Source organism: Pygocentrus nattereri, chromosome 29 (genome assembly GCF_015220715.1).
Source record: "Pygocentrus nattereri isolate fPygNat1 chromosome 29, fPygNat1.pri, whole genome shotgun sequence".
NCBI lineage: Eukaryota > Metazoa > Chordata > Actinopteri > Characiformes > Serrasalmidae > Pygocentrus > Pygocentrus nattereri.
Genome location: NC_051239.1, coordinates 1,625,156 through 1,637,287, shown reverse-complemented (window position 1 = coordinate 1,637,287; position 12,132 = coordinate 1,625,156). Strand labels below are relative to the sequence as shown.

Here is a 12,132-nt window from a genome sequence, read left to right as displayed (position 1 = left end):
TATACCGTATATATGATGTCATTTTTCAGTTTCTGTCATAATTTGAAAATGCCTGTTGTCTTTAATATTGTATGTTGATTTCATGATGAATGGTCCAACAGAAATAACCCAAAATTACTTGGAAAGACGTCTGGTTCCATTGACTTGCATTGAAAATAAAGTTGTTTATTGCTTCTCCTGTAAAGTTACCATTTTGGAGATACAAGGTTTTCTTATAACAGCGATATATACACACACACACACACACACACACAAACACACACACACACACACACACACACATCTTCTAAGCTGCTTCTCCTATATATATATATGTATATATATATATATATATATATATGTGTGTGTGTGTGTGTGTGTGTCTGCATTGTGTCTGTCAACACCTGAAGAATGTGTTTTACAGTCATATATACATATAATGTATAACAATGTAAGCAGCTTCCAAATATGAAACTTTAGTGAAAGATTTGCACTTTTATTGTGAAAAGACAACAGACGGTATAATCCGAACTGAATAACCTCCAACAGTCCAACACGCCTCTGTAACCTGACTGCTTTGATCACCAGTAGCACTAAAGCACAACGATCACTCTCAGCAAAGCCAACATCAAAGATAATGAAGTACATTGGAGCATCTCCTACCTCTCGCTGCAGTTTCTCGCTCTGATCTCGGCTGCTCGGTCTCCACCAGGCTTCTTCTCTCTAGAGTTCCTCAAAACTCACAGTCCTCCTCTCTCTCTCTCTCTCTCTGTCTCTCTCTCTCTCTCTCTCTCTCTCTCTCTCTCTCTCTCTCTCTCTCTCTCCCTCTCTCTCTCTCTCTCTCTCTCTCTCTCTCTCTCTCTCTCTCTCCCTCTCTCTCTCTCTCTCTCTCTCTCTCTCTCTCTCTCTCTCTCTCTCTCTCTCTCTCACCCGGCTTCACTCCCTCACTCTACCTCTCTCTTTCCTCTCCTTTAGCACACGCCCTCCTCCCTTCTGCTCCATCTGCCCGTCTCCTACTCTCCCACTCTCTCTGCTCTTCTGGCTCTGCTGTGTTATGATACATACATGTACGTATGTTATGTATCTTTATATATGTACCCTGCATATACACGTCTACACTCACTGTCCACTCTATCAGCTCCACTGACCGTATAGCTGCACTCTGTAGTTCTACAGTTACAGACTGTAGTCCATCTGTTTCTCTGATACTCTGTTACCCTGTTCTTCAGTGGTCAGGACCCCCATGGACCCTCACAGAGCAGGTACTGTTTGGGAGGTGGGTCATGTGTTAGTGTGTGTTGCGCTGGTCCGAGTGGATCAGACACAGCAGTGCTGCTGGAGTTTTTAAACACCTCAGTGTCGCTACTGGACTGAGAATAGACCACCAACCAAAAATATCCAGCCAACAGTGTCCTGTGGGCAGCGTCCTGTGGGCAGCGTCCTGTGGGCAGCATCCTGTGACCCCTGATGAAGGACTAGAGGATGACCAGCACAAACTGTGCAGCCGCAGATGAGCTGTCGCCTCTGACTTTACATCTACAAGGTGGACCGACAAGGTAGGAGTGTCTAGTAGAGTGGACAGTGAGTGGACACAGGGTTTATAACCAGCTTTATTTATGATATTACTGTTTAATTAATTAGATAATTAAAGAAGGAACTGAAGGAAAAATAAGTAAATTTGACTGAGTGGAAAATAAGTAATGAAAAGTGGCACTTGGTCTAATACACCGTTTAACCACCAGGGGGCCGGGAAGATGCTGTGGAAAAGCCAGTGGGCTGCCAGCTTTGCCGTCAGTGGACCAGCAGTGACCTGCTATCCTGTCGCTCTCTGGGAAGCTATTTAGCTAAATAGTGTTCTATAAGAAACCATTTCAGGGAGGTTTTAGGAAAAGTAAACTGCACGTTTACAAGTTTCACTTTTATTTTTTAGAAAGCCATTTCAGGACTTTTTAGCCTGTTTAATGTATCTCAGTATCTCAGAAACTGGAAGTGTGTGTCTCAAATGATCAACATGACACATTGTGTGCAGTAACACATTTCCACCAGAGGGGGCTCCAAATCCCCAAATCTTACATAGTGTTGCTTTAACTTTTAAAGTGCTTTTTTTTTGTGTTCCTTTTTTTGGTCCTCCATGCACATCCAGCACAAAATGAGAACTGAAAGAAAACAGAAACAGAGTGAATAAACCTGTCATAGCAGAAATAACCGTTAAGAAGCGGCGATGTTGTTCAGCCTCTCCACAGCTGAGTAGACGTGGTGCATTTGCCCTTGGAGTCACCCAGTTTCTTTGTATCGACAGTAAAGTGAGATGACACTCAGCCTCCCAGGAGCCGCTTCATAACCGGGCCACTCTAGTCTGGACACACGGTCATCTATTAGCAGTGTGACCTCCAGAAAGGACTGCTGCACTCTCTGTATGCTCTCCTAGCAGCAGTGTCCTTCAGAGAGGACAGTGTAGTGGGACATCTCGAGCATGTGGCCGCCTCATCCCTTCAGTCCAGTTCGAAGTCATTACGCACATCATTGCTGTCCAAAAAAAATGTGTTTCCATTTTTGTGGGTTTTTAGTTTTTCGACGTCGTTTGAACACAGCAGCTGTCATTTACCTTGCGTGAACAGTTCCTGAGAAAAGCTCCAATAGAAATGCTCCAAAATCACTGGGAGGAACATCTTACATTGGACGGTAAGAGCATTTTTACCTTCTCCTCTAATGTTACTATTTGGACAGTGGCGATATGCTATGAGGTGTCCAGTGTATAAAGCAAAAACGCTAAAACGTGTTGCCATGGAAACATATCAGCAGCAATAAGAATACATAGAGACAGTGAATATAGTCAGGTGTCAAAATGAGATGAGAAAAATACACAGAACAAATGATTTATACAAACCATACACGCTCCTGGAAGGAGATACATGTGGATTTTTAAAATAAAAAACACGATTCAGTAAAATTAACGGAACAAAATTGCGAGCTTTAAAGTTTTCGATCTTTCACAACATTAAAAAATAACATTAGACCGAAAAAAACGAAGCTGCTCTAACTGATGTTACTGCAAACTCGTGTAGTGGTGAGCTCCTTCTGGTGTGGGTTCACACGGACTCGCCTGCTTATTGTGCTCCCTGGTGGAGGAGCTTTAGGCTGCAAGCCATTTTTTTGCTTTATCTATCATTGTCGTCCAAAAGAAAAACAAAAGAATCTCTTTTTTTCGGGATCGTGATCCACATTGTCTTGGTCCAGCAGCTGTCCTTCAAATTTCACGGAACTTTCACGATGAATGGGTGAACAGAAATGCTGCACAACTGCTTGAAATCAAATCTCTTTACAGTGACTTACATTAAAAGTTGAGAGACTAGCTTTTCCTTGGACAGTGGCAATATTAAAAACAGACGTGCTTGTTTTTCCACTGTTGTAGAGGAAAATTATATCGCTGCCATCGGAACAAAAGAACTTTACAGGAGAAGGAAAAAACCTGCTTTACTTTTAATGCAAGTCAATGGAACCAGAATTTTTTCCAAGTTATTTTTGGCTGTTTATTGTGGTCCATCCTTCATGAAAATGACAAACAATATAAAGGCCAACATGCATTTTCAATTTATGTCAAAAACTGAAAATCGACAGAAAAATGGAGATACAAGGTTTTGTTCCGACAGCAGCGCATAATTAGATATAAAACGATGTAGCATTATATTTCTATCATTTTCATAAAGTCACACACTATCATGGCACCTAAGCTGTCCAGAAAACACTGCACTTTACCCTCAGACAGTAAATCACCCTGTAGGAAACCCGCACTCTTAAAAAAGGTTCTTCAAGGGTTCTTCAGTAAAGACAAAGATCCTATACAGAACCAGGAATTCCTGAAGAACCTCTTGCATGATTAAAGCGGGGTTTACATTATGAAATGGTTCTTCTGATGCTGTTGTATATGGTTCTACCGTTTTCTTTTATCGTTACCATCAAGCTTTTTGCTGTCTACAAGACGTTCTTCATTAGTTTGAAGAGCCATTTCACCATGGATAGAACCAGTTAGGCATGCAAAGGGTACTTTGAGTGTTCATGGTTCTATATAGAACCACTGTCTACACTACAGAACCCTTGATGAAGCATTAAAGGGGGCAGAATTAAAAGGCGTTCACCATCCACACCTATAAAACCGTGTGGAGGACGCTCTCTTGGTGTCTTTCTTCTGTGGGGCTGGCAGCTCTGCAGTGAACGCTGATGGAGGGCATTCATTTCAGGCTGGGCTCATGTTGAGGCCTGTAGAGCTGCTCACGTGCGCTTTATTACAACATCAGCGTCGCCTTTGATCAGTTGTGAAATGATGACGAGCCCAGACGTCTCTGGAAAGGCGGCCGTGTCTCTCTGTGTTTGTGTGTTCAAGGATAAACCTGAGAATAAACCTGCAGCACCTGGACCTTTAAACAAAGAGCACCATCAATCAGAGCACCGGGTTCCCTCCAGATGGTACATAAGTCACCTTTTTAACACAAACTTCAGCAACAGCAGCTCTCTCACTCTCTCTCTCTCTCTCTCTCTCTCTGTCTCTCTCTCTCTCTCTCTCTCTCTCTCTCTCTCTCTGTCTCTCTCTCTCTCTCTCTCTCTCTCTCTCTCTCTCTCTCCCTCTCTCTGTCTCTCTCTCTCTCTGTCTCTCTCTCTCTCTCTCTCTCTCTCTCTGTCTCTCTCTCTCTCTCTCTCTCTCTCTGTCTCTCTCTCTCTCTCTCTCTCTCTCTCTCTCTCTCTGTCTCTCTCTCTCTCTCTCTCTCTCTCTCTCTCTCTCCCTCTCTCTGTCTCTCTCTCTCTCTGTCTCTCTCTCTCTCTCTCTCTCTCTCTCTGTCTCTCTCTCTCTCTCTCTCTCTCTGTCTCTCTCTCTCTCTCTCTCTCTCTCTCTCTCTCTCTCTCCCTCTCTCTCTCTCTCTCTCTCTCCCTCTCTCTCTCTCTCTCCCTCTCTCTCTGTCTCTCTCTCTCTCTCTCTCTCTCTCTCTGTCTCTCTCTCTCTGTCTCTCTCTCTCTCTCTCTCTCTCTCTCCCTCTCTCCTCTCTCTCTCTATCTCTCTCTCTCTCTCTCTCTGTCTCTCTCTCTCTCTCTCTCTCTGTCTCTCTCTCTCTCTCTCTCTGTCTCTCTCTCTCTCTCTCTCTGTCTCTCTCTCTCTCTCTCTCTCTGTCTCTCTCTCTCTCTGTCTCTCTCTCTCTCCCTCTCTCTCTCTCTCTCTCTCTCTCTCTCTCTGTCTCTCTCTCTCTCTCTCTCTCTCTCTCTCTATCTCTCTATCTCTCTCTCTCTCTCTCTCTGTCTCTCTCTCCCTCTCTCTCTCTCTCTGTCTCTCTCTCTCTCTCTCTCTATCTCTATCTCTCTCTCTCTCTCTCTCTCTCTGTCTCTCTCTCTCTCTCTCTCTATCTCTATCTCTCTCTCTCTCTCTGTCTCTCTCTCTCTGTCTCTCTCTCTCTCTCTCTCTCTCTCTATCTCTCTCTCTATCTCTCTATCTCTCTCTCTCTCTCTGTCTCTCTCTCTCTGTCTCTCTCTCTCTCTCTCCCTCTCTCTCTCTCTGTCTCTCTCTCTCTCTCTCTCTGTCTCTCTCTTTGTCCCTGTCTCTCTCTCTCACTGTCTCTCTCTCTGTCCCTTTCTCTCTCTCTGTCCCTGTCTCTCTCTCTCTCTGACCTGGTGGACATTACTCTGCTGTTTATCACTGAAATACACCTTTACTCACAGTGTAGCCACACCATAAAGACCACACACTAATAATGGGTGTGGTTATTCAAATATATGCATACACAAACTCTTTATATTAGTCCTATAATAACTCTTCTAGCAGTTCTGCATTCAGATATTTTTTTTTTCTTTCGGACCGCTGGACACTTTTCCACTTCCCCTCAGTCCATTTTAAATGAGCTCAGGCCCAGAGAAGGTGGCAGCGTTTCTGGATCCTGTTTATATTTGGGTTCTTCTTTGTGTTTTAGAGTTTAACAGCGTTTGTGGATGCAGTGATGAACTGTGTTCACAGTCAGTGGTTTTCAGAAGTGTTTCTGAGCCCATGCAGTGATTTCCACTACAGAATCATGTCTGTTTTTAATGCAGCGCTGCCTGAGGGCCCAAAGATCACGGCCAGCAGATACTGGTGTTCAGCCTCGTCCCTCACAGACAGAGATTTCTCCAGATTCTCTGAGTCTTTAATGATGTTCTGCACCGTAGACAATGAAAAGCAGAAGCTCTTTGCTGTTTTATGGTGAGAAACGTTCTTCTTGAGTTGTTGCTCTATTTGATGGTCCAGTCTTTCACAGAGTGGTGACCCCTCCTCCTCTTTACTTCTGAAAGACTCCGCCTCTCTGAGCTGCTCTTTATACCCAGTCATGTTACTGACCTGCTGTCAATCAACCACCAGGTGTTTTTTATAGCATTACTCAACTTTACCAGCCTTTTGCTCCCCCATCTCAACTTGTTTGGAACATGTTGTTGGCATAAAATCAAAAAATTTTCAAAAAACAATAAAATTTCTCAGTTGCAACATTTGATTTGTTATTGCGTCTGTTTTTTTGGAAATGGGATTGTAGAAAATCAACTACTTGCAAGTCTAATAGTGCAAGTTTTTATCAACCAGTAAAGAAAAGTTGACAGAACTGAGATGAAAAGAACTTGACAACAAAACACAACACATAGTCTGCACTCAAAAACAACAGCGTATGCAAAGTAATGCAGCAGGGCGGTTCTGGATTGTGGTTGGTTAGTGTAGTGGGTAACACCTCTGCCTTCTACACTGTAGACTGGAGTTCAACCCCCCACCAGGGCAAGCACTATACCAATAACAGTCCTTGGGCAAGACTCCCAACACCACATTGGCCTGTCTATGTAAAATAATCAAATTGTACGTTGCTCTGTTTTTCAATCAGAAAAACCTATGTACCTTACGTACCCGTGTTCTGATGTGTTGTGTGACCTTGTTGACCTACCATAGCACATATTCACAGGCAGAGCTCTGCATAAAACTGTAGGTGGGATATTTTTGATAATTTGCCTAAATCTGAACTCAGCTTTTTAATTGCCAGCTTCTTGTTCAAGTTGTCCTGTTCCACCTTAAATGGTGCAGCAGTTACCTTCTGGTGCCTCAGGCCACTGCCCACTCAGGCACCATTTAAGGGAGCATGGGAAAATTTGAACTAGAAACCTGGAGCCAACTTCAGCCTTGTTTCAATCAGAAATGCAGTTTGGATGTGCCGATAGCCGATCACCCTATCAATAAACACTGCATTCTGATCAGAAGACTGAAGTAATGATGACTTTTGCAGCATTTGGGACCTTCGGGACCCTGTTTGATGTCCTGGATCAATCATCTTTTGGCAAAGGGATGTGATCCCCTCAGGATATCCAGCATTCTCCAACCACCTTCTCTGTATTTGGTGCTGTTTACTGAATAATCCTGGGATTTAAAGGGTTAACTGGGCAGTGAATGGGGCTCTGAAAGTTAACTGGGGTGTCTGACATGGTCAAATGGTGGTGATGTTTCTCGCTGCTGCCCCTAAACATCGCTGTGCCTCTCCGTCATTCTCTCTCTTTAAGCTTTGGTTCTGTGGGAGAAGGGCGGTGACATCTAACCCCTCCATGCTGCTCGTCCCCCTCTGACCCCAGAGAGTGTGTGCTGAGTGTGGGGTCATTGGAGTCCCCTCAGATCCAAAAGCAGCTCTGGATCCCTTTGCCTTGGGTTTACAAACGCTCCTATGCAGTGGAAAACTGAATTTTATTCCTTATTTTTTAAATATATATATATTGAGTTTTAAACCACTCTCCAGTCCAAACAGCCCATATAACTGGTCTTTCAGGTCATTTCTCACCAGGTTTCCATCTATAAAGCTGCATTAATCACTGCACGCTCCTCTTTCTATTCTGAACTTAGAAACTCTGGCAGTCACAGGCCTCAAACTCTCATACTATAAACAAACTTCTTCAATCTCCTTCACCACCTGCCTTGAACTCCTCTGTCCAGTGTCAAGCATTTTTGGATTTGGATTTTCTGATTTATCTGCATTTCCCTGTAGCAACCGGCATTTCTTTTTCTTAGGCTTCTGTTTCACTCTCACCTCATAATTGTCTCTCTCTGTTGTCTCCCCTGTGAACTCCTCCACCGTGTCTGAGATTATTTCCAAATCCTCTACTTGTCCATCTCAACTAGATCCTGCTCCTACAGCTACTCTAAGTCTGCTTCCTCTGTTATTGCACCACTCATAGCTCATATGATTGATCTATGCTTTTCATTAGGCCCTGTTCCTCCATCTCTCAAAACAGCTGCTGTCACTCCTATCCTACAGAAACCTGGGTGGGACCCATCCTCACTAGCCAACTACAGACCAATCTCCAATCTCCCTTACTTGGCTAAAGTTATGGAAAGAGTTGTAGCCACTCAACTGCATGACTTTCTATCCTCCTATAACCTCTATGAGCCCTTTCAGTCTGGTTTCCGCAGCCTACACAGTTCTGAGGCTGCCCTTGTAAAAGTTTGAAATAACTTGCTGCTGTCTACAGATACTGGATTTATTAACATCCTGATTTCTCTTAGATTTAACAGCAGCTTTCGACACCATTAACCACAATATTCTTGTATCTAGACTGTCATCTGTTGGCATTACTGGCCTTGCCCTTCAGTGGTTCCAGTCATACCTTGCTGATAGGCATTAATACATTTCTATGGGCTCCCACAAATCTGGCATCGCTCCTGTTGACCGTGGTGTACCCCAAGGATCTGTCCTTGCGCCTCTCCTCTTTATCATTTACATCTCCCCACTTGGTCAGATCATTCGCAACCATGGTTTTAACTTTCACTGCTATGCTGATGAAAGGCTTTGCACGGGCTTTCAGTTCTTGTGTGAGAGATTTGAACAATTGGTCTCAAACTAACTATCTGAAACTTAACGCGGATAAAACCCAAGTTCTGTTAGTTGGATCTAAAACTGCACTTTCCCAGGTACTGAATTTTTCAGTCAACATTGATGGCGTCGATTTTAAGCCAGCCCAGTTTGTTAAGAACCTCGACGGTCTTCTTGATTCTTCTCTTACCTTCGAGTCTCACATTAAGCTCATAACTAAATTTTACCATCTGCATAACATTACACGCTTACGCCGTTGATCAATGCCTTCATCTTCTCTCGCATCGATCACTGTAACTCACTTCTCTATGGCCTTCCAGTTAAACCAATCAGTCGTCTTCAGTACGTCCAGGACTCAGCTGCCAGGGTTCTGACCTCCACCAAGCGCTCGGCTCATATCACTCCTGTTCTTCCACAGTCGCATTGGCTTCCTATTCGTTCTAGGATTAAGGTCAAAATCCTTCTTCTTACCTTCAAGTCTTTCCATGGTCTGGCTGCGACATTCCTTTCTGATCTCGTTTCTTTATACTGCCCCTCTCCTGCTCTCCGATCTTCTGATGCTGGACTCCTCACAATTCCATCATCTAGACTTTCTACTATGGGTGGCAGATCTTTCAGTGCTGCTCCCCACCAAACTCTGGAATTCTCTACCTTCCACTCTTCGGAATTGCTCTTCTCTGTCTTCCTTCAAATCCCCGTTAAAAACCTTCCTTTATTTCCTCTCTGTGGTATAATTTTTTTTTTTTGATGATGATGTAAAGCGTCCTTGGGTTTGTGACAGCCGCCATATAAATTGAACTTATTATTATCATTACTATTATTATCATTATTATTATTATTATTATTATTAAAAACTGCAAAAAATGGTCTCAAGTAAAAATGTTATTTAAAACAAGTGTATAATGTCTAGAAATAAGATAGAAAGTCTAATAATAAGTGCCCAAACTTATCTAAAAATGGGAAATATTAGGCATATTCACTAGATTTAAGATGATTTCACTTGACAATATGTCATTTTTTAAATTTATCATGGCTGTGATGTCGTGAATAGTTCCATTAAGCCTGCTGCAGTATTAACTACTGAGACACCAGCATTACTTAAAAAGCTCAATAACACAACCATTGTGTGTTAGTGTGTGTTGCGCTGGCATGAGTGGATCAGGCACAGCAGTGCTGCTGGAGAGCTGGAGTTTTTAAACACTGTGTCCACTCACTGTCCACTCTATTAGACACTCCTGCCCTGTCTGTCCACCTTGTAGATGTAAAGTCAGAGACGACAGCTCATCTGCTGCTGCACAGTTTGTGTTGGTCATCCTCTAGTCCTTCATCAGTGGTCACAGGACGCTGCCCACTGGACGCTGTCAGCTGGATATTTTTGGTTCTCAGACCAGCAGCAACACTGAGGGGTTTAAAAGCTCCAGCAGCACTGCTGTCTGATCCACTCAGACCAGCGCAACACACACTAACACACCACCACGTCAGTGTTACTGCAGTGCTGAGAATGACCCACCACCCAAATAGTACCTGCTTTGTGAGGGTCCATGGGGGTCCTGACCACTGAAGAACAGGGTAACAGAGTATCAGAGAAACAGATGGACTACAGTCTGTAACTGTAGAACTACAGAGTGGAACTATACGGTCAGTGGAGCTGATAAAGTGGACAGTGAGCGTAGAAACGAAGAGGTGGTCAGAACGTTACGGCTGACCGGTGTATATATATCACATTTCTGAAACACTGTCACTTTTACTAAGGCAAAAAAAGGGAAAACAGAACGTACAGGTTCCTAATCTTTATTGCTATGATTAGATTCAGTATTGCAGTGAGGAATGAGGAAGGTGAGAGGTGCAAGGCAATTCAGGCCTTCCGGCTGTTGCTACTGTTTTTAGCTATGCTGATGTGCTTTACCTCATTTTAATAGTATACAGTGTTGGGTTAACGCTGTACAGTGGCTTCTATTTACTGTACTGAAGTAGTGAAAGGTATTACGGTTTAATTTCACAGGTCTTTATCAAAGCTACATTAATTATGTGTGATGCATTTAAAGCATATGTTTCCTCTATATAGATTACTGGTGTGTATAGTTAGCATGTGTATGCAGCCTGTGTGACTGATTGTGAACGTGAGCAGCTCCATGAACACAGTCAGCGATCTGTCCATCATCTCATCACGCTGATATGACAACGATGGGTAAAGATCTCCAAGCCCAAAAAGAGAAGCTCCATCCCTTTAACTGGGGGCAAAGAGACAGGTCAGATAAGGATGGCACACACTCCGAACCGACTGACCTCCACATGATCTCCACCCTCGCAGGAGCTCCGCAGCTCCGGGAAAGAAAAGAGTGAAAGAAGAGAGGAAATCAATACTCCACTCTCAGCACAACCATCTCGGGCCTCCATTTCAGCAGCGAGTGTCTGCACTACAGACCAAAAGCATAAAAGCAAACTGTGATTATAAACTCGGATATTAACTTAAGAGTTCATCAGCAACTACTATGAACTATTCAGTATGTGCTATAAATTCAGTATCCACCATGAATTATTCAGTGTGTACTACAGATTGGTCAGTACTTATTACAAATTATTAAGGATCAACTTTTTAATTTCAGTATCTACTATAATTTATTCAAGATCTATTAAGAATTATTCAGCATCTATAATGAATTATTCAGTATCTACTATGAATTATTTGGTATCTACTATTAATTATTCAGTATGTACTATGAATTATTTGGTATCTACTATGAATTATTCAGTATCTACTACAAATTATTCAGCATCTATAATTAATTATTCAGTATCTACTATTAATTATTCAGTATCTAATATAAATTATTGAATGAATGAATTATGTGGTATCTACTATGAATTATGTGGTATCTACTATGAATTATTCAGTATGCATCATAAATTATCCAGTATCTACTATAAATGACTATACTATTCTATATACTAATATACTAATAAATACTAATCTACTAAGAATATATACTAAGAATACTTTGGCAATTACAATGGATTGTGCACTACTGCCATTTAGTGTATACTATGAATTGCTCAGTAACCACAAATAAACTATTCAGTATCTACTAAGAATGATTCAGTATTTACCAAAAAGGATTTGAAATCAAATATTCAATATCTACTAAATTATTCAGTATCTACTGTGATTTATGAAGTAATTGCTGTGATTAATTCACTAACTGTTTCACATCCAGTAGCTTTATTGCTCCAGTGCAGAAGTAAAAAGGTTTTGGCTGATAAATTGAATTTTCGGTGAGGGGAACATTTTTTTTTTTGCCATATTTTT

At 42.3% G+C, this 12,132-nt stretch overlaps 1 protein-coding gene across 1 annotated transcript in view; it reads right to left on the bottom strand.

The window, feature by feature from the left end:
* The window catches only part of lzts1 (leucine zipper, putative tumor suppressor 1), a 48,147-nt gene extending 47,420 nt beyond the window's left edge, over nucleotides 1-727 (bottom strand). Inside the window, exon 1 of the mRNA XM_017686428.2 lies at nucleotides 643-727. The gene's annotated coding sequence lies outside the window, so the exon portion shown is untranslated. The remainder of the gene's footprint in view (nucleotides 1-642) is intronic.
* Between the last annotated feature and the right edge of the window lie 11,405 nt (nucleotides 728-12,132).